The 22,234-nt window shown below is 47.8% G+C and overlaps 1 protein-coding gene across 1 annotated transcript in view; it reads right to left on the minus strand.

The window, feature by feature from the left end:
- The window catches only part of CDH13 (cadherin 13), a 986,611-nt gene that overhangs the window by 203,440 nt on the left and 760,937 nt on the right, over nucleotides 1–22,234 (minus strand). The gene's annotated exons all lie outside the window — the stretch shown is intronic.

The raw sequence follows: 22,234 nt of genomic DNA on the forward strand, positions 1-22,234 counted from the left end.
AGAGAGCCCCAGAACACGGCAACACTCTCCAGACAGGCGCAGTGTTGAATTGTTCGGACTTGTCCTCCTTCAGCACTACAAAGAAAAATTTCCAACAGAGCAAAATGCTTGCAGAAAATTTTCTACCCGCCACTCTGAGTCAACACATGACACAGGCTATCCCAGGACACCCCTCTCTGTCGCACAGTTATGGCAAAGACAACAACCCCCCCACATCGTCTTGGAAGGGGTGTTGGAAAACCGGCTTTTTTGAATAAACCACTAGGAGCCATTTTTGAATTAATTTTCTGGGTTGGAACAGACATGAAAGCAACTGATCCAATAAAAAGAACACGGTAACGAGGTCCACCCACATGTACCATCTTTTTGCGTCTTGTTTCTGTCATATGTATGTCAGTATCTCTCTCCATGCCTAGTTTTAAGGCCTTGCAAGAGTACATGACTACATCATGAAAAGTAACTTAGTAATTTATTTTATTTCTAAACAAAATCAATGCTTCGGTTGGCGTGTTTTTTATTCCCTCGTGCATTCAAGCAAATATTGTGGCTCTTGGTAAAAGAATATATATATATTTTTTTCCTGCTTCTAAAACCCTCCCTCTCATATTTTGGTAATATCTCTGTTGTGACATCTAGAAATTCTAAGTCTTTGAGAAAATCTGCATTGCTTTTTAACATTGAACACTTTGACAGTTGGGGCAATTTTCTCGTCGCTCACCCCGGAGAATTGAAGCTGCTCTCTTTCTAGCTGGTGCATCACGGGAAATTACGAGACAGTGCGAGTTTTCTCTCCTGATTACAGAACCCCTCTCTGATTGTGCCACTGCAAAGACCAAACGCATGTAGACGTTTGAAATAAGAACCAGTCCTGACTGTTTTTAGCTGCTTGTTAACTCTTCCTGAGTTCGTAAAACGACAGTAAGTCGGGGTTACTGCAGGAAAGAGAGCGCTGTTTCCAGAGGGAAGTGCCCTGGAAATGAATCAAAGAGGCTCAAAGTTGCTTAGGAGAAGCCTTGAACTTAAAGCCATCCAACGAGCTGGATGAGGGGTGAGTCCTCATGAATAAACTTGTTAATTCCTCAGGCACGTGCCACGACTTACCCCAAGCACCCCACCGCTGAGTGGGAGCTCCCTGAACTCACGGGGGCTGCCTGAACCTGGCAGGAGGTCACCCCTCCCAACCTACTTTTCTCCAAACCCGGAGGGAGGGGGTGTCATCATGATGAGTGTCCCAGGGCTGCCATAACCAAGCACTAGGGGGCGCTAGTCAACCCGATCATGGTACCCACTGCAGGGGGTGCTAGTGAGGGTTAGACGTGTGTGACTACACAGAGGGGACACAGAGGCGTGCCAGTCACACAGGGCAGGCACGATGAGCGTGGCTGTCCTAGTAACTAGTAACTAGTAACTAGTAACTAGTAACTAGTAACTAGTAACTAGTAATTTGTAACTGCCTCCACGCCCAGGCAGGGTTCCTGGATTCCTCTGCACGGCACACACCTATCTTCATCCTAAGGTCAATGCTTTCTGCCTCCCGTGACAAATATTTAGCCTCCGAGACAGATCCCGTTGGACGTACGAGGCAAATTTCGGGCCTGAACGTTCTCTTACCTTTTCCGCCCCGCATTTCTCTCCCCTTGGCCCACGTCTCGACCAACTATGTGGAGCCTGGAGAAGGGTTGGCAAAAGTGTGATCTGGGAACTGCTTCCCGGTAGTGTGTGCCTCTGAACCTGACAACGAAGAAGTGTGCTTTGTGCCTTTTGGAGAAGTTTTCCAGGCATACGCAGCCACCACCAATCAGTCTGTAAAGGGGCCCGGATATTTTGGAAGGAACGGCCTTTCTGGCTCTCTGCCGCCAGCCATTCCATCCGATGTCCCGTGGTCAGGGTCTGAGCGGGGACGGGGCCGCGATCACGGTCCTGCTCGGGCCTCACACCCATCTCTGCTCGGTGCTTCACGACTTGGGAAAAAAGTAAATCCGCCTTGACTTACTTTGCTTTAAAATATTTTTCCTGCGGTATTAGCAGGCATTATGGGCTCAAAAGCTGATTCTTGAATTCTTTTACCAGCATAATCCTGGAGTTTAAAGGGAGGTTCAACCCCAGCAGATCCGTGCTTTTCTTTCTCTTTCTCTTATTTTTGTCCAGTCTCTGAAATATTTTCTGGATTTAGCTGGATTCAGGATCAGAGTTAAAAGCGCATGCTGGGTCCCTTCAGCGGGTCTCAGGGGTCACCCGGATGGGCACCACGTAGAGGGTCTGTCTGGGAGAGGGGGTGGTCCCCACCCACACAGGTCTGCGTGGGTCTGGAGACTGGGCTTTCCTAAGAGGTTCTTAAGGGATGCGGATGCTTCTGGGGCACACTTGGAGAACAATCTAGAATAATTGATCAGTGTCTGCATGAGTGATCATGGAGGATATATTTCTTCGCCAAGTATTTCCTTATTATTATTATTTTTTTTAAAGTAGTTTCCAGGGGCACCTGGGTGGCTCAGTTGTTAAGCGTCTGCCTTCAGCTCAGGTCATGACCCCAGGGTCCTGGGATCGAGCCCCGCATCGGGCTCTCTGCTCTGCCAGAAGCCTGCTTCTCCCTCTCCCACTCCCCTGCTTCTGTTTCCTCTCTTGCTGTGTCTCTCTCTGTTAAATAGATTAATAAATAAGTATTAAATAAATAAATAAATAAAATCTTAAAAAAGAAAAGAATAAAAAGAAAATTAAAAGTAGTTTCCAAGGCTTCCAGCAAACACTGAGACCTCGCCAAATGTTGGATCCACACACCCGGCAACTGCCCTGCGAGGTGGGTGCTTTTATCAGCCCTCTTCCCGAGTGAGACCTGGGTCCCCATAGCTGGGAGGTGACGCACCCCAGGGCCTGGGTCCTTAGCTAGGGCTGGCACTGGGCTCCCTTCTTAGGAGACACTCAGTTCCCAACTCTTACTGTTCTGGGTATCCAAGCTTAACCCCTTCCTTCCTTTGGGACTCCAGTCTTCATCCCGTCTCCTGGGAGGGTTGAAATATTTTCTCCTTCTTCTTAGTGTCTCACATTAGATCACAGGATATGTCCACAGATCAGAATGTTAACTGCTCTTCCATCCCTGAGCGTAACGAATAGGTTCATGGTTGCATTTGCTTGGTTTTGTTTACTCTGAGATCACAGCTTGCCTCCTTCTGCACACGTGTGTGTGTGACTGTGGGCGTAAACCGTCCTTTCTTTCGTGAGAAACAGGTAATAAGGGTGTTTCGAGTGCTTTTAAAAATATTCTTCCTTGGCAAAATGAAAAGCTGGTATCGCTTCGGCAATCTTCAACATTTTGAGGAGGGGCTGGAATTCTCGGTAACATTGCAAACTCTGGGCACCACGGGCCTAGAGTCCCAGTGGTCTGAAAGACCTTCAGCATGTGTAGTTGGTCTCGCTTGGTTCTCTGTGTCTGGCTTTTCCAAGACACGCACACACCCGTGCACGCGCACGCACACGGCTGCACATACGGGCATGCATACACTTTTTCAAGCTAATCGTCTCTCCAGGTGGGTAGGAGAAAGCATGCTATTTGGGTTAGAAAGTCTGGTTCTGTCTGTAAGCTGGTGGCAGACACCCCAAGCCCATGTTGCCAACAAGACCCCCCAGCTTCTCGTCCCGTCCCTGGGTCTCTTCCTCTCTGTGGAAAAATTCTGGGCCGCAGCCCTTCTCCCAACATTGCCTTATTCCAAGGGTTAGCTGTCAAGATACCTCCAATTTTTTGATAACATTTTGAGAGATGGAAACTTTTGCCAAAGAAAATTGTGCTCTCATTGGCGTGTTGTGTAATTTTAATATTCCATTAGACTCAGTCCACTTATCTCTATAATTTCAAATTGTACCATATCACTTATGGGCTGCAAAAGATTTTCACAGGCAAGTTCAGTCCAATTGTGAAATGGTGTGTTTATCAGTTTCCTCAAAATGTCATCTAAATTCATATTTCACATTCTAAGATCTGTGCTGTGTTCTCTCTCCGTCTCGTAGAGCAAAAAATTACACACATCCAACTATCACTTCTAATATGAATAAAAAGTGTTCTTCACTTTATCTATTCAAAACCAATATCCCTGAAGAATTTAAACATCTCACTTTTTTTCTTTTATTTCTCACAAAATAGCCCCAGGAGAAACCCATCATACACATCTCAGCCATCCATTCGGAGGGCTATGGGCTCAGTCAAGAAAGCAAATCCCATTTGTAAAACAAGGCAAAAACAAAAAAACAACCCCCCCCCAAATCATTGAAGCTGAGATAGTGACAGATGCCAAGATGGGCCGATGACATCATACCAGGCTTCCAATAACTCTTTCCAGGTTCTTGCCACCTGGCCACCTACGAGCTGTGTGACCCTGGACAAGTTATCTACCCTCTCTGAGTTGTCTCCTCATGTGTACTGTGAAGAAGGGAACAGTTCCCCAGACTTGAGGAGAGTTAGAGTTCAATGGGATTTCACAGAAAGTATTTGATCCCATGTGCGGCTCATACCGACCCTTTAATAAAAGTTAGTTCCTATTATTAGTATTATTTTTTTTTATTGCCATAGAAGGGCTCTTTGATAAATGAAGTTTGTTTCATTCCCTCTGAATTCCTAACCCTTGCCTTTAGGTTTTCTTCCCTCTGCCAGGAACGCTCATCTTCCTCCTCTACCAAAGAACTTTTTTCTTACTCTCTAAGTCAGAGGTCGGAGGTTCATAGGCCACATCTGGCCCACCACCTGCTTTTGTCAATAAAGTTTTGTTGGAACCTGGTTGTGCTCATTTGTTTACGTGCTGTCCCTGATTACTTCTGTGCTTCAGTGGTCAAGCTGGGCACTTGCAGCAGAGACCACACGGCCCACAGAACCTCAGATATTTACTTATGCAGCCTTTGATAGAGAAAGTTTGCCGATCACCGCTCTGACCTCCTAGCTCAGGACTTTCCACCCACCTCAGCCCTCTGGGAGGCAGGCCCTGAGACCATGATTTGGGTGCAAACAGCTTATCCAGGAGGTGACCCCAAGAAGCACAAGAGAGGGAGAGGGAGAAGTGAACCAGAAAATTGAAGAAGCCATGCATGGGGCAATGAGCAGGTCATTGCCATGGGCAATGGGGTTCAATCTCCCAGGGAGACGGTTTACAGCAGCCTCACCGCTGTTCCCACCTGGAGGGTGAGGATGGGGTATTTGCTTCCATCTTATTTCTTGAAGGCTCAAGGCTGCTCTTGAGCATTAAGTCCCAAACAGAGTAAGCACAGGCTCGTGGTGAGACACAGCCCCAGGAAGGCAGCGGCCGGGCTCGAGGGGCCAACAGCCCCACGGGGATGGCGAAGGCTGTGGCATCTGGGCGGCCACCAGTCCCACCCAAGAGGCAGGGTCCATGGGTAATCGGGGTGAGGGAGCACACGATCTACGTCCAATTTCCCATCCCATCTCCTCCCTGCCCCCCTCTGGGACTCCGGTCAGTCGTCGAACCAGGGTCACGAGAAGGAAGACACTGCCCTGATTTGGCGGGCTCCACAGCTGCTGAGCAAAAATTATTTCCAAATTAAGTGATGAGACTCGAGGTCAATTTTTACTTGAGAACAAAGAGGTTTGGGCACATGCCATGAGACAGGATTAGGCAACTCAGAAAGCTGTGCCGGCGGGCAGAGTCGTATTAGACATGAACAGCCTGGCTCAGTTAAGCGTTCACCGCCTTCGGAGAGGTTTCCTTGGTTCTCTAATTCCCTCCGACAGAAGCAACCAGTCATTATTCTACGGCTAAGACTGGGATTAACACTACACCCTCGTTAATGCTGCTTCCAAACCCTGTTGAAAGACTTACTCCTTCTACCCAAATATGCTTTGGAAAGACTGTGGGCTTCACACGTATTTGGCCAAAATTTCCCCAAGTTCTCAGACACCCTCTTCAGCCACACGACTGTCTTCCGAGCGCCTATTAGGAAGGATCCTTGTCAAGTATGAGTACTTTGCAAACCTCCTCAAGAAACCCAGGGCTGACAGGGGAGAGAGACGATAATCAAAACCTTGTTCTTCCTCATGATCACTTCAGGAATAGGAGGATAAATAATTTGTGCGCCGAAAGGAGGAGGGCGCGGGACATTCCGCCAGGGAAGACTAGGAAGGCTGCACAGGGGGGCTGTTCACACCCGATCTGGAAGGGAGCGGACCCGAGCTGCCACGCTTGCAGAGGACACAGCGTCTGGGCCTAAGAGTGCTGTTGCCCCGCGACCAAGCTGCCCGACCGTCCTGCTCTCCAGCGATCGCGGATGCTCAGTACCTCGCGCAGTTGCCGTGGGTGAGAAATTCAGAAGCCGCTTAGCTGGCTGCTGCGGGTGCCGTGTCGCTCCTGGGCTAGCCTCCGAGGTGTGGGTGAGGAAGCAGTTATTCAAAAGCTCATCAGGCTAGAGGATCTGCTTCCGAGATGGCCGGGTCGCTCTGCTGCTGAGTCGGGGCTGGCTGCCAGGAGGTGGCCCCGGTCCTTGGCCCTGCGCCCTCTCCACAGGGCTGCGCGAGGGCTCTCCCAACATCAGAAGGTGCGGGTCTAATTCCAACCCAGCACTCCAGGCAGCCCTACAGCCTTCCGAGTGGGGGTAGGACTCCTGGCTACCTTTCAGTTTTGACGGTGTGGACTAGCTGCCCTGGCCCTTGGCTACAAGGTTTGCCAAATACCATATGGCTTTAATCTCGCAGCAGGTTGCTGTCCTTTCTCTAGAACCAACTGTTGGACTCAATCAATGGGTTGTTTGGGGGCCATGAGCCCCAAGTTTAAAATTCACAATCTGATGAGGTTTTGTTTTGTTTTTTTAACTTCCTTGTCTATCAGTTAAGAGAATGGTTGAGAAGTGTCCCTGGGGACCCAGTATGTGGGGATCCTGTGATGGTAGACACAGGAGAGACAAAGGCATAGAGCGGCCATCAAGAATGGCTCTGCCTAGGGGCGCCTGGGTGGCTCAGTGGGTTAAGCCTCTGCCTTCGGCTCAGGTCATGATCTCAGGGTCCTGGGATCGAGCCCTGCATCAGACTCTCTGCTCAGCGGAGAGCCTGCTTCCTCCTCTCTCTCTGCCTGCCTCTCTGCCTACTTGTGATCTCTCTCTCTGTGTCAAATAAATAAATAAAATGTTAAAAAAAAACAAAAAAAGACTGGCTCTATCTAGTAAGATGGGGGCAGGCGAGGGTCCCCAGCCTGTGGGGGCTCTCCTGGGGCCGGGAAGAGGGGTCTGCAGCAAGGGAGGGGGGATGGGGTCTTACAGGTTTTAGTGCCATGGACACTTTAAGAAAGACAGAGGAAGCATGTGGACCCCTTCTCAGAATATGCTGGACATAACGCCGACATATTTGCGTCCTCTGTGACACGACAGGAAAACATCCCATGACGATTGTCAGTAGCAGCAGAAACAGCGAATGCTGCCCAGCTCTGCCAGCCCTCCCTCGGGAAGAAAATATGAACTTGCAGTTAATGGTTAAGGAAAAGAAACCTGACATGTTTTCTAATCACATTCATATGCCCCCACCTAGAGTCTGTCCCCAGACCTCAGACGAGGACCCTGGCTCTAGAGCAAGTTATGGGAAGTTTTTTGTGTGTGTGTGTTGTTTTGTGTGTGTGTGTGTGTATGTGTGTTTTTGTTTTTTTTTTTTTTTTTTTTTTTTTTTTGCAGAGAAGGGAGCTCTTAAAGCGAGAGATTCTGATGCTTTGAGGCTGATTTTTTTTCTTTTTTAAAGATTACATTCTCCTGTCACCATGGGACTTATCTGGCAGGACACTAATTGCTTGCTTGTATGAATATATTTCTTCTTTTTTTTTTTTTTTAAAACACTGCTATGAACAAATGTTATTTAAGAAAAACATTCTTTGAAGCCATGACTCTTGGCATCCTGGGATACCAGGTAATCTCATTATCTGCTCTAACACCAGAGGCCACCATCTGGGCTTCTGGAAGAAGGGATGAGGCCATTATCTCTCACTTGACAGCCGCAAGGCACAGCCCATGTGCCATTCAGAAGGGACATTGCCCCAGGGGTGGGGTCCCATCTTGCTTGGTGGAGAACACCAGGTCGGGGTCATAAACATTTGGCCCTTCCCCAACCCCCACCCCAGCAAAGCCTCAACTGCCTTCCTGCACCCATCCAGGAGTAGGGACATTTGGCATGCTGAGTGATCTCCGATGGCATTAACCCTTTCCTCTAACAGGAAATTGGCTGTGTGCTATGCTCAAGAAACCCCTCCAAAGTTCTTCCTGCACAGCGAGCCCTCCCAAGTCTCTAATTCAAGCACAAAACACTTGCAAATTTATTTGCCCACAGACTCTTCTCTCTGTCAATTCGCTTCATGGTAACCAAGCTTATGGTCTGGTCTCCAGTCTCCTGTGTCTTGTTCCTCAACAAGGAAAGGCAGGACACTGTTCCCAAACCCTAGCACTTCAACACTACAGCATTTACATCAATGGATCAAGACCTCACCTTACACCCACGGCTTAACTGATAAGGATGTGACCATTCTCGCCGATGTAGACCAAGCAGCTACAATGTGCAGATGTCCACAGGAAGCAAAGAACCACAGTCCTGTGTAAATGTGGCAAGGCTGGGTGTATGGAAGGAAGAACTGGGAGGCTCTCCTGTGCCCTTGACGAGAGCTGATGGAGGCCACCGCCTGAAAGCAACACTGGCATTTTCCTCCACGATTCTGGAGAACTGGCTGGGTTGGAGGGTAGCCCCTCAACCTTCCGGAGAGTTCCTGGGCCATGCCTTATAAAGATCCAGTCAAGGGGACTCCATCCTGGTTCCCATACATCTGGGTCCTTCTCAAGTCTTGTCATTATTTTGTTATTGATGACAAATGCCTCCTATGGGTTGACAGCTGTGTGCCACAGCTGATACACTTCACACGTCATGACCTTCAGTCGTCCAAACGGTGTGAAGCAGACTGTGTCAGTTCCCTACAGACGCTGTAACAAATGGTGTAACTTTGCAACTTGGAAATGACATGAATTTATTATCTTGCATTCTGAAGGTCTGAAGTCTAAAGGAGGGGGTCTCACTGGTGACATCAAGATGTTAGCAGGGTTGCCTTCCTTCTGGAGATTCTAGGGGTGACCTGGTTTCCTGGCCTTTTCCAGTTTCTAGAAGCTGTTTACGTCTCTTGGATTTTGACCCCTCTCTCCAGTTTTCAAAGCCAGCAGCGTAGCATCTTTAAATCTTCACTTTGACCTTCCTGCCTCTCCCACATAAGGGCCCCTGTGATCATGTCAGGCCCAAATGGAACATCCAGAACAGTCTTCGACATCCTTGACTTAGTCACACCTGCCAAGTTCCTTTTGCACTGTAAGGGAGCCTGTTCGTGAGGCTCTGGGGATTAGGAGGAGGACATTTGGGGGTCATTATTCTGTCTACCCACAGGTCATGTTATGAGCTCCATTTTAGAAGTGAAGAAATGGAAGCTCAGAGAAGTGAAGTAACTTTCCCAAGGTCACACAGCTAACTGGATGCAGAGCCCAGATTCCTCCTCAGGGCCCTGGAATTCCCAGACGCATGTTCTGAGCCATTTCACCTCACAGCCTTGCTAATGGGAGAGCTGAGGGAAACCAAAGTTCCCAAAGGTATGAAAAGGCTCAGAGCAAAGAACAAAGAAACCCCTGATACAAGTTTCATAAACTCTAAGGCTTTCTTTTAGTTGTTAGCAGCCTGGGTGAGCAGACAAAGCAGAAGCTTTGGGGTCAAGTCCAGTTCCCAGGGTCAACATGTGAGGCAGGCAAGTCACAACAGTCTTTGGGAAACAGTTAGTCCTGTGATAAAACGGGCAGTCCTGTGCGTGTCATGGCCCTCATTTAATGCCTGGCTGGGACAAATGGATGCTGTAATTGTTCACAGAGTAGCTGCCCAGAGAGAGCGTGACATACACTCCCTCACATATATCAGGAGCTAATCTAATACCCAAATCAGGTAAGAATGGAGAAGTCTCCCCATTTCTTCCCCATTCCAGAAATCCAGAGCCTAGAGAGACAGGAAAACTAGAATTAGGGCCCAAAAAGCCTTCTAGGGAGAAAAATCAGTCTGCAAAAACAATTCATCAGACACAGGAGAGAAAATATCTAAAGGAATTTAATTTTGATTCCTGCTTTCAAGGTTCATAAATAGAGATGCTGTTCATTGAGTTTCAACAGTCCTTTCTACAGCTGTTCATTGCAAAGGTCAAAAAACATTCATTTCCCACGGCTGTCTTAAAAACACAGAAGCACACACCACAATATGTCTATTAAGCTGCCTGTTGGAACCGGTGATGGGAGAATTGAGCAGCCGGCCAGCGTGTTTTCTTAGGAAAGCCACGGCCACGGCCGTCACTTAAGGAAATGGAAATGCTTATCTTTTCAAGGGTGGAAGTGTTGACAAGATTTACCCTAACGACATTCCTCCCTGACATCTGAAACGTGTTTTTTGCCATCACATTGACGGAGGCCCCAGGGCCTACCATGACTCCCACTGCTTTGTCACTGACTCAACCGGCTCCCACAGAAACCAGTCTCAATGCAAGGTGACAGTCCTGCCACCGCTCGTTCCATCACAGGGTGGTGTCCTAACCTGGCTGGGATCCCCGTCCTCGGGTTCCGAGCTATAATTGCTTTTTCAGGATGATGATCAGCACTGTGTTCTCATTACCAAGACAGTGCGCAGTCATGGCACCCGAACAGAGAAGATGTACTACTTTTCCACGTCTAGGCTGGTACTGATTCACTTAATCCTCATGACAACCCTTTGAGGGAGGCACATTATGATTCCCATCCTACAGCTAAAGAGTCTAAGGCATATCTCCAACCATAAGGCTTTTTTCCTCTATATTGTGCTACTTTCATACTACAGAGCCCCCTGGGAGCATTGGCAGGGAGGTCAAAGAAGAATATTTAATGGCGTGGCAATCATAATTTTGGCCAACGGTTGTTCAAGCTACTAACGTTTCCAATATCACCGAGCTGGGAAGAGCCAGAGCAGAAATTTGAGCTCAGGTCAGGTCCCCTGGATCTCAGACATTGCACTGAAACAAAAATCAGATCCTAAAAGGACCACTCTGAACACATTCACACAAATTGTTTCACATGTTGGACCACGTTATTGACTGAATGTTTCTGCCCCTCCAGAACACCTATGTTGAAGCCCTAACCCGCAATGGGGTGGTATTGGAAAGTGGGGCGTTTGGGAGGTAATGAGATTTAGATGAGGAAGGGAGAGTGGGACCCTCATGAAGGGGCTAGTGTCCTTATAAGAAGATAAAGAGAGACCAGAGCCTTCTCTCCCTGCATGGGAAGATAGAGCAAGACGGTGCCCACCCAGGGCTCTCATCTAGAACGAATTGGCCAGTACCCTGCTCTTGGATTTTCAATCTCCAGAACTGTGAGAAATACATTTCTGCTGTGGAAGCCCCCCAGTAGATGGTATTCTGTTATGGCAGCCCGAACAGAATAAGGTGATGCATGTATACAAACAAAAAAGAAACACAGCTTGTGTGATGTTTTGCAAACTGCTCAATAATACACTGTAACCACTGTTCCATGTCACTATACATGCTTTTACCACGTCTTTTACACGATTTAATGGAATCCCAATGTACGACACAATGTATGGCACAATTTGTTGAACACATCCCCAGTGGCCTGACACTTAGTTTGGTTCTTTAGATGAGGATCAAATGAAATGTCCCCTGGTGAATGCTTTGTACACATGTGTGATGGTGTGAATCGTGGTATCAAAGGAGAGAGGGGCATTTGTAGAAAGCCATTTGATCCCTATTGCCGAAATACCCAACAAATGAATTGGACTGATTTGTATTTTCACACTAGGGCAGGAGAGAGCCTTTTCTCATAACCTCTTTCTATCAAGTTCCAGGGATCACTTGAGCTGAGTAGCCAGAAGGTGGCCAGAAGCAGCAGCCAGAAGACCACCTGGTGAACATCGAAGACCCATAGCCGATCAAAATAAGGGTTGTTTCAAAACCTCACTGTTTTTCTTTCCCATGTTGAAAAGAAGTTTCAAAATCAATTTCCTCCATGAAAGTACCAACCAGATAATCAATAATACTGATTCCAATAATGGGGGAAAATGCATTAACTTTAGGGATGGGCCGATACAAGTTCACATCTCAGTGATGTCAGGTGTCCCCATCTCTGTTCCAACTCAGTAAGTCGGCTCTGATGTGACCATGAGAGTCACTGCAAATAGTTTCATTCAGTATTTACTCTGTGTCTGTTGTACTATTTTTGGACGGAACTCGTTGTTTTAATTATTGCAACCAAATCTTGAGTTTAGAATTAATTAAGTATCTAAAACGATCTGTTTAAAATCATGGGGAAATGAGATGGTTGTGCCACAAAAATGAAATCGAACTCACATTCATGACCTAATTCCTGAACCTAGAATCCAACCCCAAGGTGATGATTAGTAAGGGGGATTCAGTATTTTGAGAGTAGATATCGGCATATGAACACGTGCAACAACCAGTAGATGAAACTGGTACTAACTGACCATTTTCACCAAAAGTTTGATAGATCGTGGGCTGGCCAACGTTTGGTGCCAATGTCTGATGGCATGTGGGCCAAAGCCAGCCCAGTGTCTGTTTTCCAATGGCTCATGAGCTAAAAATGCTTTTTTTATTTTTAAATAATGGCACTTTACATGGTTATATAAGTATCTACATATAGTCTCAATTTTGCCTCTTGGTCCAAAAAACCTAAAATATTTAATATCTGACCCTTAATGAGAAAATTTCCAACCTCGAACATGATAGATGTCCCTATGGGTTGAAGTCCCTTTATGGTTGAATGTGACAGCACAGCACCATGTAGCGAATAAAATTGGTCGTGCCTTTTGGACACCAAGCCACACTACCAACTAACTTTTATCCTCTGGAAAAGTATGGCAAATGAGATCCTTCCTTAAAACAAAACTGAAAGAAATGTGGATCCCAGCACTTTGAGACACCATCATGTCTCGAAGTGGTCTATTGCTAGCTTGCTTTGATCTAAGCCTTGAGGTTTCTGGTCAACCTCCCTTAATGACGCTTTGCAGTCGACCCTCAGAGCCGTCGTCCTTGCCAGGGTCCCAGCTAGGAGCCAAGCACAGGAAAGAGCTGCTCCCCAAAGACTCTGCATCCACTTTCCTTCTCTTAAAGGACTGTTCCTGATATGGCGAGAAGCAAAGCTTCCCCCTATTTTCTCCACCGGTTCAAAGCCAGGATGGAGCTAGACTTTCTTCCTAAACTGGGGTACATCTGTCCAACTGGGGCTGTGAACGGGGGTGAGATTTAGAGCGATGTCACTGAAGTATTGTGACTGGAAAATGTGTGAAGTAAAATGTGCTTTAGCAGGCTCGTCCTAGTTCTGGCTGACAAAAAGAAGTACGTACTATTTGTTTTGAGAGAAAGAGAGAGAGAGAGAGAGAGAATGCACATGTGAGGTGGGGAGGGCCAGAGGGAAAGGGAGAAAATCTCCAACACATTCCCCCAACACAGTGGAGCCCAATGCAGGGCTTGATCTCATGACCCTGAGATCACGACCTGAGCCAAAGTCAAGAGTCAGATGCTTAAGCCAGCTGCCCCAAGAAATATGTGCTCACTAAAATAACTAAAATAGGGGTGCCTGGGTGGCTCAGTGGGTTAAGCCGCTCCCTTCAGCCCAGGTCATGGTCACAGGGTCCTGGGATCGAGCCCTGCATGGGGCTCTCTGCTCAGCAGGGAGCCTGCTCCCCACCCCCGCCTACTTGTGATCTCATTCTCTTTCTGTCAAATAAATAAAATAAAATCTTAAAAAAATAAAATAAAGTAACTAAAATAGCTTTTCCCCCAAAAGGAAAAAGGGCTTCGATTTTTAGGGTCCTTCACATAAAGTAAGATGGAGAGATTTAAAATGACAGAAAAAGAGAAGTGCTCTAAATTCATCATCGCCCTGCATTTTAAGTTATTTCTACCCTACAAAAAAAGAGAGAAAAGAAGAGAAAGCTCAGAGAATTACACATTTGTCAGATACGTAAGATGAGTCTCTGTTAATGACAAAGCTAAGTGTCTCTCGATTCAACACGGGCCACGCAGCTACTGATTGTCTGATACTCTAAGATGCCAGGAACAGAGACACACGATTGCTGTTTATTCTGCCACGAACAACCTGCAGAATTTGGATTCAAGTGGTAAGTCCTTGTCTCGCCCCTTGAGAAGACAAGCAATCAGCTGCCCATCGTTCACCAAGGATTCTCAAGCTGCTCCCCAAATGCCCCTGCTTTCCTGCTGATCGTCCCTGCTCCAGCGGGCCAGTGCTCCTGAGTCACCGCTCCGAGAACGCCGTGTTGAACAGAGCTCTGTTTAATGTTTGAATATGGCTGGTGGCATTGCATTTACATTAGGATACATCCGTAATCTGCAGGATGACATTCGAAGCCCTCGACAATCTTGTACCAATTCCTTGTCCTTGTCTGGGACCTCTCCAGGACACAGATCTCCTCCGGTCCCCATCTCTCTTCAAGAAGTATATGAATGTGCCACGCCTTTGCCTATGCTGTTCCCCTCCCCTGATGCCCTTCCCTCAACTCCTTCACTGTAGCCTTCCAGCCGCCCGTCTTCCTGTGTTTGCTGTCGCCCGCTCTGCTCTCCTTGCTCACCAGGCAGCACGATCTCCGTGTCCTGGATGGCCAGCCTCTGTCACCCACGCAGCACACACTGGTAGGTGCTCCATACTTAGGCGTCCGCATTTGTCCCTGGATTGTGGTGTGTGGAGTACCCCAGTGTTTTGCTGAACTTTTTTAAGCCCGCCAGATTCCCTGCCGTGGGGCCAGAGTGGGAATGGGCTCCCCGCCCTAGGAAGAAATCCCTTCTCCAAGCTGCTTCTTCAGTCTCGTTGTCCATCATGAAAATAACTAATATCCACTGGTATTTACAGGGTATTAAGTGCCTGATGTATCTTATTTGATCATCCTGCTAAGCCTAGGAGGTGGGGACTCTGATTATCCTCAATGTGGCAGAGGAAGAACCCAGGCTTTAGACAGGCTACCTGATGTCCCAGCTAATGAGAGGTGCAGGTGGGCTATGAATTCGGAGACCCTGAGGCTGGCTCCCCCGCCCTAGATCCACGACTGTCAGACCAGATTTCAGGCAGGTTGGGGTCCTACTGGGCGACTGGAGGCAGCCTTTGCTTTCATAGCCAACCATGGAGGAGGTGGAGAAATGCTCAGGGGTCTTGACGGAGTGGAGGCTCCCCATGGTGTCCTGCTAGAGTTGATCCGGAGTCAGGACATGCAGGAGGCCACCGGGGAAGGCCCTGCCCTCCCCACCTCCAGCTCCACTGCTGCCAGCAGGAGGCGGGCACGTTCGCAACCGAGGTTCAAACCCCCCCCCCCCCCCCCCCCGGGCTTTGCTAGCCTCATGCCTCGTGAACACGCCATTCCATTTTATTTGCTGACACAACAGAGCGAGTGTGACTCCCAGAGGGTAGTTTGCCATCTGTGTCTCATTTGCAAGGATAATGCGTTATTTTAAAAATAATAAGACAATTTATTTACATCAACTTTCTCCCCTTCTATTTTCTCAGCAGCAAGCGATAAAAAAAAAAAAAAAAAGATGGAGAAAATGATCCCAACAAAAATATTTATGAGTAAATAGCTCACAGAAATGGGGCGGATGCTGTTATCTAAATAATCCTGGTCCCACCCACTGAAATAAAGAAGCAGAATATTCCTGACAGCATGATTGAATTGTGTGTAATTACTGCCAATGTTTTAAACATGATGATAATGAGAAAAGTATTAGCATTAGACCAGAGCGGCCTGAAAACATTTATTTCCCTGATAGTCTGACGGTTATTTCTTTCATTCAAGGCATGGGAGAAATGTTATCGCTTACGATTATTCCTTTATTTTTAGACAGCATGACTTGGTATCATCATTTTCACAGATTTTGTTATTCTTTCTGGAGGTTTTGCCTGTGTGACAGTACTTTAACTCGGATCATCTCTTCTTTCTTTTTATTTTTTTAAATTTTATTTATTTATCTGAGAAAAAGAGAGAGTGAGCGAGAGAGAACCTGAGAGGGGAGAATTCAGAGGGAGAAGCAGACTCCTGGCAGAGCTAGGAGCCTGATGTGGGACTTGATCTCCGGACTTCAGGATCGTGACCGGAGTTGAAGGCAGTGGCTTAACCAACTGAGCCTCCCAGGTGCCCCAACTTGGATCATCTTGACCAAGCGCATAGTTCTCAGACTTGCAGCCACACATCCAGTTTTGTGTAGGATGCTCGGCCACGTTTTTGAGTTTTCTCTGCCTTAATCAAGGACTCCCGAACCTTTCACGGTAAAAACATACACGTAAATCTAAGACTTATGTGACACTTACCACGGAAAGAAGGAAAAGAATTCTGTTTTCCCTTTTGGCCTAAAAATTGGGGGAATTGCAAAATTTCAGAAAACCCTTTACCAGCTGAAAATGGAAAATAAATTACACTCACAGCCCTAGTATCTCTTATTGTACGTACATTTTTATGGGTAGACTACCACTTTCCTTAGATTATGCAGAGGATAATACATACTAAGCTGAAGGCGAATTCAAACAAAGATAGAAAAGTGCTCAACCTCCTTAAAAAGACTAATGATATTCTCACTTTGCAATTGTGAAGATAGAATGTTAAGGACTTCCTCTGGAAACTTTTTTTTTTTTTTTTAGATTTTATTTATTTGACAGAGAGAGATCACGAGTAGGCAGAGAGAGAGGAGGAAGCAGGCTCCCTGCTGAGCAGAGAGTCCGATGCAGGGACTCTGAGATCATGACCTGAGCGGAAGGCAGAGGCCTAACTCACTGAGCCACCCAGGTGCTGCTGAAAAGTCTTTCTATTTGTTAAGAAACACAGGAGGAGGAGGGAAAGAAAGAAGTAGAGGAGGAGGACCAGGAAGAAGATGGGGAGGAAGAAGGTGAAGGGGGAGAGGAGGAGGCGAGAAGGAGGAAGAAGGGAGAAGGGGTAAAGGGGAAAAAAAAAAAAAAGGAAGAGGAGGAGAAGGAGGAAACCAAAAAGAAAAACAAGCCCCCCCAAACTGACCATTAGCTACTCTGAGTGGTTTCAAACTGTGGCTGTGTTCAGAAAAGTTGGCAGATTTCAGCTGATGAATTTCAGTCTCCCAGCCAAGATGATCAACTAAATAAAGCATTTATCAAACGTTAGGGACCTTTATCTGATTTTATTTTGTGGTGCAGCCAGACATAGCTTACAAACATAGACAGAGCTGTCAGAGTGAGGGGCTGAGTATGGTTATGGAAAAGAATAAAACAGTGCCCCAGATGAACCCAATTTCGTTCAGTAGGATAGATGGCTCTTATTTTCTCCAAATGTTTCCCCAAACGTTTAAGCCAGAAACGCAGAATCTCACGCCCATCCTATCCACCAAGGTATTTCTTAGAGCCTAGTGCAGTCCTGACACAAGGCAGGTAGAAGGTGAATAAATTAGATTATCGGATGATTACATAAGGGCAAGAATAGGCTCTTGACTAAAATAAAATCATTTCCTCTGTATATCCATGCTAGGGTGTGGATCTTACGGAAAATTCTGAGATCATCTGTAAGCTATTTTCTTATAAATACAAACTGAAGGAACACAGGACATCTGTCCATCCGTCCGTCCGTCCATCCATCCATCCATCCATCCATCTCACAAATCTTTACCAAGTTCCTATTATTTATCTGGCTCTAAGCTTGGCAATGGGTATACAGAGATGGGACAAAGGTCCAAAATCTCTTTCTCCGGGTAGTTTGTATTCCAGCACGGCTTCAGAAAAAGTAAACGGAAGAGCTTTTACTGGAAAATGCTTGTTTCCAAGTGAAATCTGACGTCTATTCACACCGAGCTTAGGAAAACGTAAGGACAATAGATGGTCACTGCAGCTGCTCTCAAATTCAGCTGTGAATCTGAGAATTTGCAACAAAACCCAGCCCAGCGTCGGGAAACTGGAGAGGTCTGACTCACAGGGTGGAGTGAATATGGTCTGTACAGTTTGGAAAGAGTCTTTCTGCATCAGCAGCATGTGGACTGAAACAACAGTCAAGCTCTCAGTGGTAGCCAGTGGGAACTGGGGTCTGGGTTCTCAGCAGCCATAGAAAGTGTGACACGGGGTCAGAGCTGTGTTCTTACAATGCTTCGCTGTTTGCAAAGCTGGAGGAAGTTATGCACATCTCGGAGAGCTGATACAGTTGGGGTGCAGATGTCATTATCATAGCGATTACTGATGAGGAAATGGGCTCAGGGAACTTAAATGATTTGCCCAAGGTCACGCAGCTGGCCAGCTAGGAAACCGACTCTTGCAGGCAGCATCCTGCAGAACAAACGGCCCCTTGAAGATATTCAACAGCTGTTTTCAGTAACTATAGTCTCAAGGTTGGAGAAGACATTAAGGATATAACCTTTACTGACTAACTGAATCCTTTCTATGATAGCCTACCGAGGGCAATCTGCTTGAATACCTCCCGCAAGGGAGAACTCACTACCCACCTTTACAATTCACTACATGAACAGAGGGAAGATGACGTGAAAACACAGTCAGAAGAGAGGCACGTAGTGATGAAGGTGGCGACTGGAGGCGTGTCTACAAGCCAAGGAAAGCTACGGATTGCTAGCAACCCCCAGGACTTTGAAGAGCAAGGAAGGATCCTCCCCCAGGGACTTCAAAGGGAGCCTGAGCCCGCTAACCCCCTGACTTCAACTTCTGGCCTCCAGAACCGTGGGAGAATAAATTTCTGTTGTTTTAAGCTCCCGGGATTGTGGTGCTTTTTTAGAGCCATCCCGGGAAACTACGCTCAGCTAGGTGGGGAAATGTGTAAGCGAACCACGGAAACGTGGTCTCCAAAGGACTCCTCAGCTTGCTGCATGTTTGAATTCCTTGGGTGTTTTTTTTTTTTTTTAAACCACTAATGACTGTGTCCCACCACCTGAGACTCTGATGTCATGGCTCCAGGTTTCGGCTGGAGCACCGCGAGCTCTACCGCTCCACAGCCAAGTTTGAGAGCCTCTGTTCTAGTTGACTGAACGTCTCACCATGTGGAGACCAAGCAGAACAGACCCACCAAGTCCAACGGCATCTATCTGGCCACGGTGGCCCATGGAGTGGGAAGCCAAGTCGGCTGCCGCTCATGGTTAGGAGGAAAAGGACCGGCGTCCGTTATGGGTCCTCAGAAGATGAAGACAGTGGGTGAGCTGCCTTCTAGCATGTTCTCCTGAGGCAAAGCAGGTGAGCAACGGGTGGGCTCCCTCCCGGCTCTGGGCATGCACTGTGGGTCCAGAGGTGGCACTGCCCTGAATGCAGCGGGAAATGAATGGCAATGACCCGAGTACCAGAGAGACATCACACATTCCCAGCCACCTGCCTCTCTCCCTTGTACCCTTCCTGCCCTTTCGTGCTCAATAAATATTTGTTGGGCATCCCTCACGTGCCAAGGACTGGGAAGGTGGCGGGGAGCGAGACGGACACAACCCCTTTCCTCCTCAGAGTGTGGGGAGGAGCAGATCAGTGAGGGCACCTGCCTCAGTTGGCCTCCTGGAGACACCCCGAGAAGCCAGTTGGGGAGAAAAGGCAACGACCAAGATGGCGCCCTTGACTATCCTGCCTGCGCTCTAGGACAAAGCAGATGTGGAAGAGGCACATTCAAAGGCAACAGTCCTGCGGTGTCCCCTGAAGTCTTACTTTACCTGCCAGGGTCCTCCCTGGGGACGTAGTCATTAAAAGAAAGGACAGTGGAACATTAAGTTGGAAAATTGAGGTCTCATCAGCTGAGATCACTGTATCTACCAACAGGCTTCCAGAGCGTCCACTCCCAACCAGCTGGGGCCAACAGGAGCGCCCCATTTGTATAACCTCAGGGGCCCTGGCTCTAGGAGGAGTCCCCAAGCCACTTGTTTACACCCACAGTATTCAACACGCAAACACGCTGTTTGAGATCCCGGCCCAAAGACACGGTCACGGAACGACAATGGGTTTGAATCCTATCGAGGTTTGCGGGGGGCCCCAGTGGGCCACTGTCTGAAAAGTAAATGGTGCGATCCCATTTTCAACGGCGGCTCAGATGGTCTGGAAGGAGCCTGAAAACCAAACCCAAGATAAGATGTCTACTCTAGCTCTCTGGAAATACTGACCAACGATTCCTCAAGCCTGCGGTGGGAGCCCGTCCTGGGCGCGTGATCGCAGGACGGGGCAGTGAGATGAGAAGTGCGACGTGCCAGGTCTGTCCCTTTATGGATGGGGAACGCGGAGACACGTTTCGCCCTTTCGCAAACTTGCCGAAGAGAAGCTTAGCGCAGCACGAGTCCGTCGACAAGGCTTGTCTACGTTCAGGGACATTTCCTTCAGATCGCACCAATGTTGCCTCAGTCAGCAGGGAACTCTGGAAACCCTCACAGAAAAGCGATACCCTTCCTTCATTTTCATCGATTTTCCAATTTTGGTTAAAGTGTGTTTATTTTTTGTGGGGGAGCCGTTGGTACGCTGTGGCCAGAAATGCTTAATTCAACTCCCATCATTACATACTTAGTGCGAGTTAACAAAAACCCAAATGAGGAGATCATGCACTTAAAACACATCAGTGCCCCAAATAAACCTTAAAAATGGAATAAACCATTATATTATCACTTCGGTTTATAAATAGAGACCTACAAAAAGTATCTGTCAGTAGGAAGAGAAGCCAAGCCAGAGAAGTGACCGCATTTCGTCTCCGCCTTATAAAAATTTGCATGTGTGCCTCTGGGAGAATTAGGAAAGCTGCTGTGTGTGTGCGTGTGTGCCTCAGTGTGTGTGTGTGTATGTGTGTGTGTGTTCACACGTGTGACTTCCCACCTCTGATTCACATGTGTGAACACACACACAGGGAAAATCAGAGGTGGGAAGTCATTCCTTGCCTCCGAAGGAGAAAATACAGCATCGAGTGATCGTAAACACAGGGCTGGCCGGAAAGAGTATTTGACACGACATGGAGGAAGTAGACTCGGTGTGTTTCTTTTTTCCCAGCTTTCCTATTTTTAGCCAGCCACAATCACATTTTCCAAGTGACAACCACGGTTTCGATGCAGAGCTCATTCCCTTCTTCCCTTCCAGAAATCCCCACTCCCAGCTACGGATTCCCACCCCTGGAGTGCAGAATCTCAGTGTCATTTCCAACTCATTCTTGCCTGTATCCCCAAAAACATACAACGAAGAGTTTCGGGAGTGCTCCAAGGGTGCTAATAGGCAGTGGGGCTCCAGACATGCAAAGGACCATAGTCTTTACTCTCCTTAGGTGTATAGTTGAGGCCAATGTCGCCCACCAGAACTTTCTGTGATGGTGACGATATTCTGTCTGTCCTGGCTGATACAGGTTTACGTTTTCATATCAATGAGTGTAAATTAAAATGTAAATAACTGCCGTGACCAGTGGCTGCTGTGTTGGGCAGCCCACTTCTAGACCCAGAGGAAGAGGAAGGGGATATTCTTCAAGAAGACACGTGGCGGCTTAAAGGAGCACATGCGTCTGATGGCTGCAGTAAGGGCAGTCAGAGGGTGGGGGACACCGAGGCAGGGAAGGCTCAGGTCTTAGAAAGACTCTTCTTTTCTTTCTTCTTCTTCTTCTTTTTTTTTTAGAGGGAGAGAGAGCAAGTGGGGAGGGGCAGAGGGAGAAGAAAAGAGAGATTCTCGAGCCGATGCCACACCCATTTAGAGCCCAATGCAGGACTTGATCTCACCACCCTGAGATCATGACCTGAGCCGAAATCAAGAGTTGGACGCTGAGCCAACTGAGCCACTCAGGCGCCCTCAGGAGGGGCAGTGGCTCTAACCCAGATACTTGTGAGAAGCGGCAGCGTGGAAAACCAGAAAGGAGAGGAGAAGGCACTTCTGACTCAGGGATTTGTTTAATCAAAGACATGAGGGGAGAAGGCAAGGGAGCCCAGTAGGGAAACCCGGCGGTTACCATGGCGCAGGTGGTGCTCGCAGGTCAAGGGTGACAGCAGGGGTCATGTCTGTGGGATGATGGCATGCTGGGAACCAAGAGTGCCAGGGCAGGAGCAGATCTGGGGTGGGTACACTGGGTTTGAAGAGCCAAGAGTCTCTTCTATTGAGCCCTGTGGGGAGCTGCCGAGTGGGACCTGGAACTCAGGAGAAGGGCCAGGGTCAGGGGGCCCAGTCTGGGGGGGGTGTAAGTGAGGCAGGAGCGCACGCCCACATACATGGGACTGTGACCACCAGCTCCAAGTGACTGTCACATCTC

This window comes from Mustela nivalis, assembly GCF_964662115.1.
Source record: "Mustela nivalis genome assembly, chromosome: 18".
Taxonomy (NCBI): Eukaryota; Metazoa; Chordata; class Mammalia; order Carnivora; family Mustelidae; genus Mustela; species Mustela nivalis.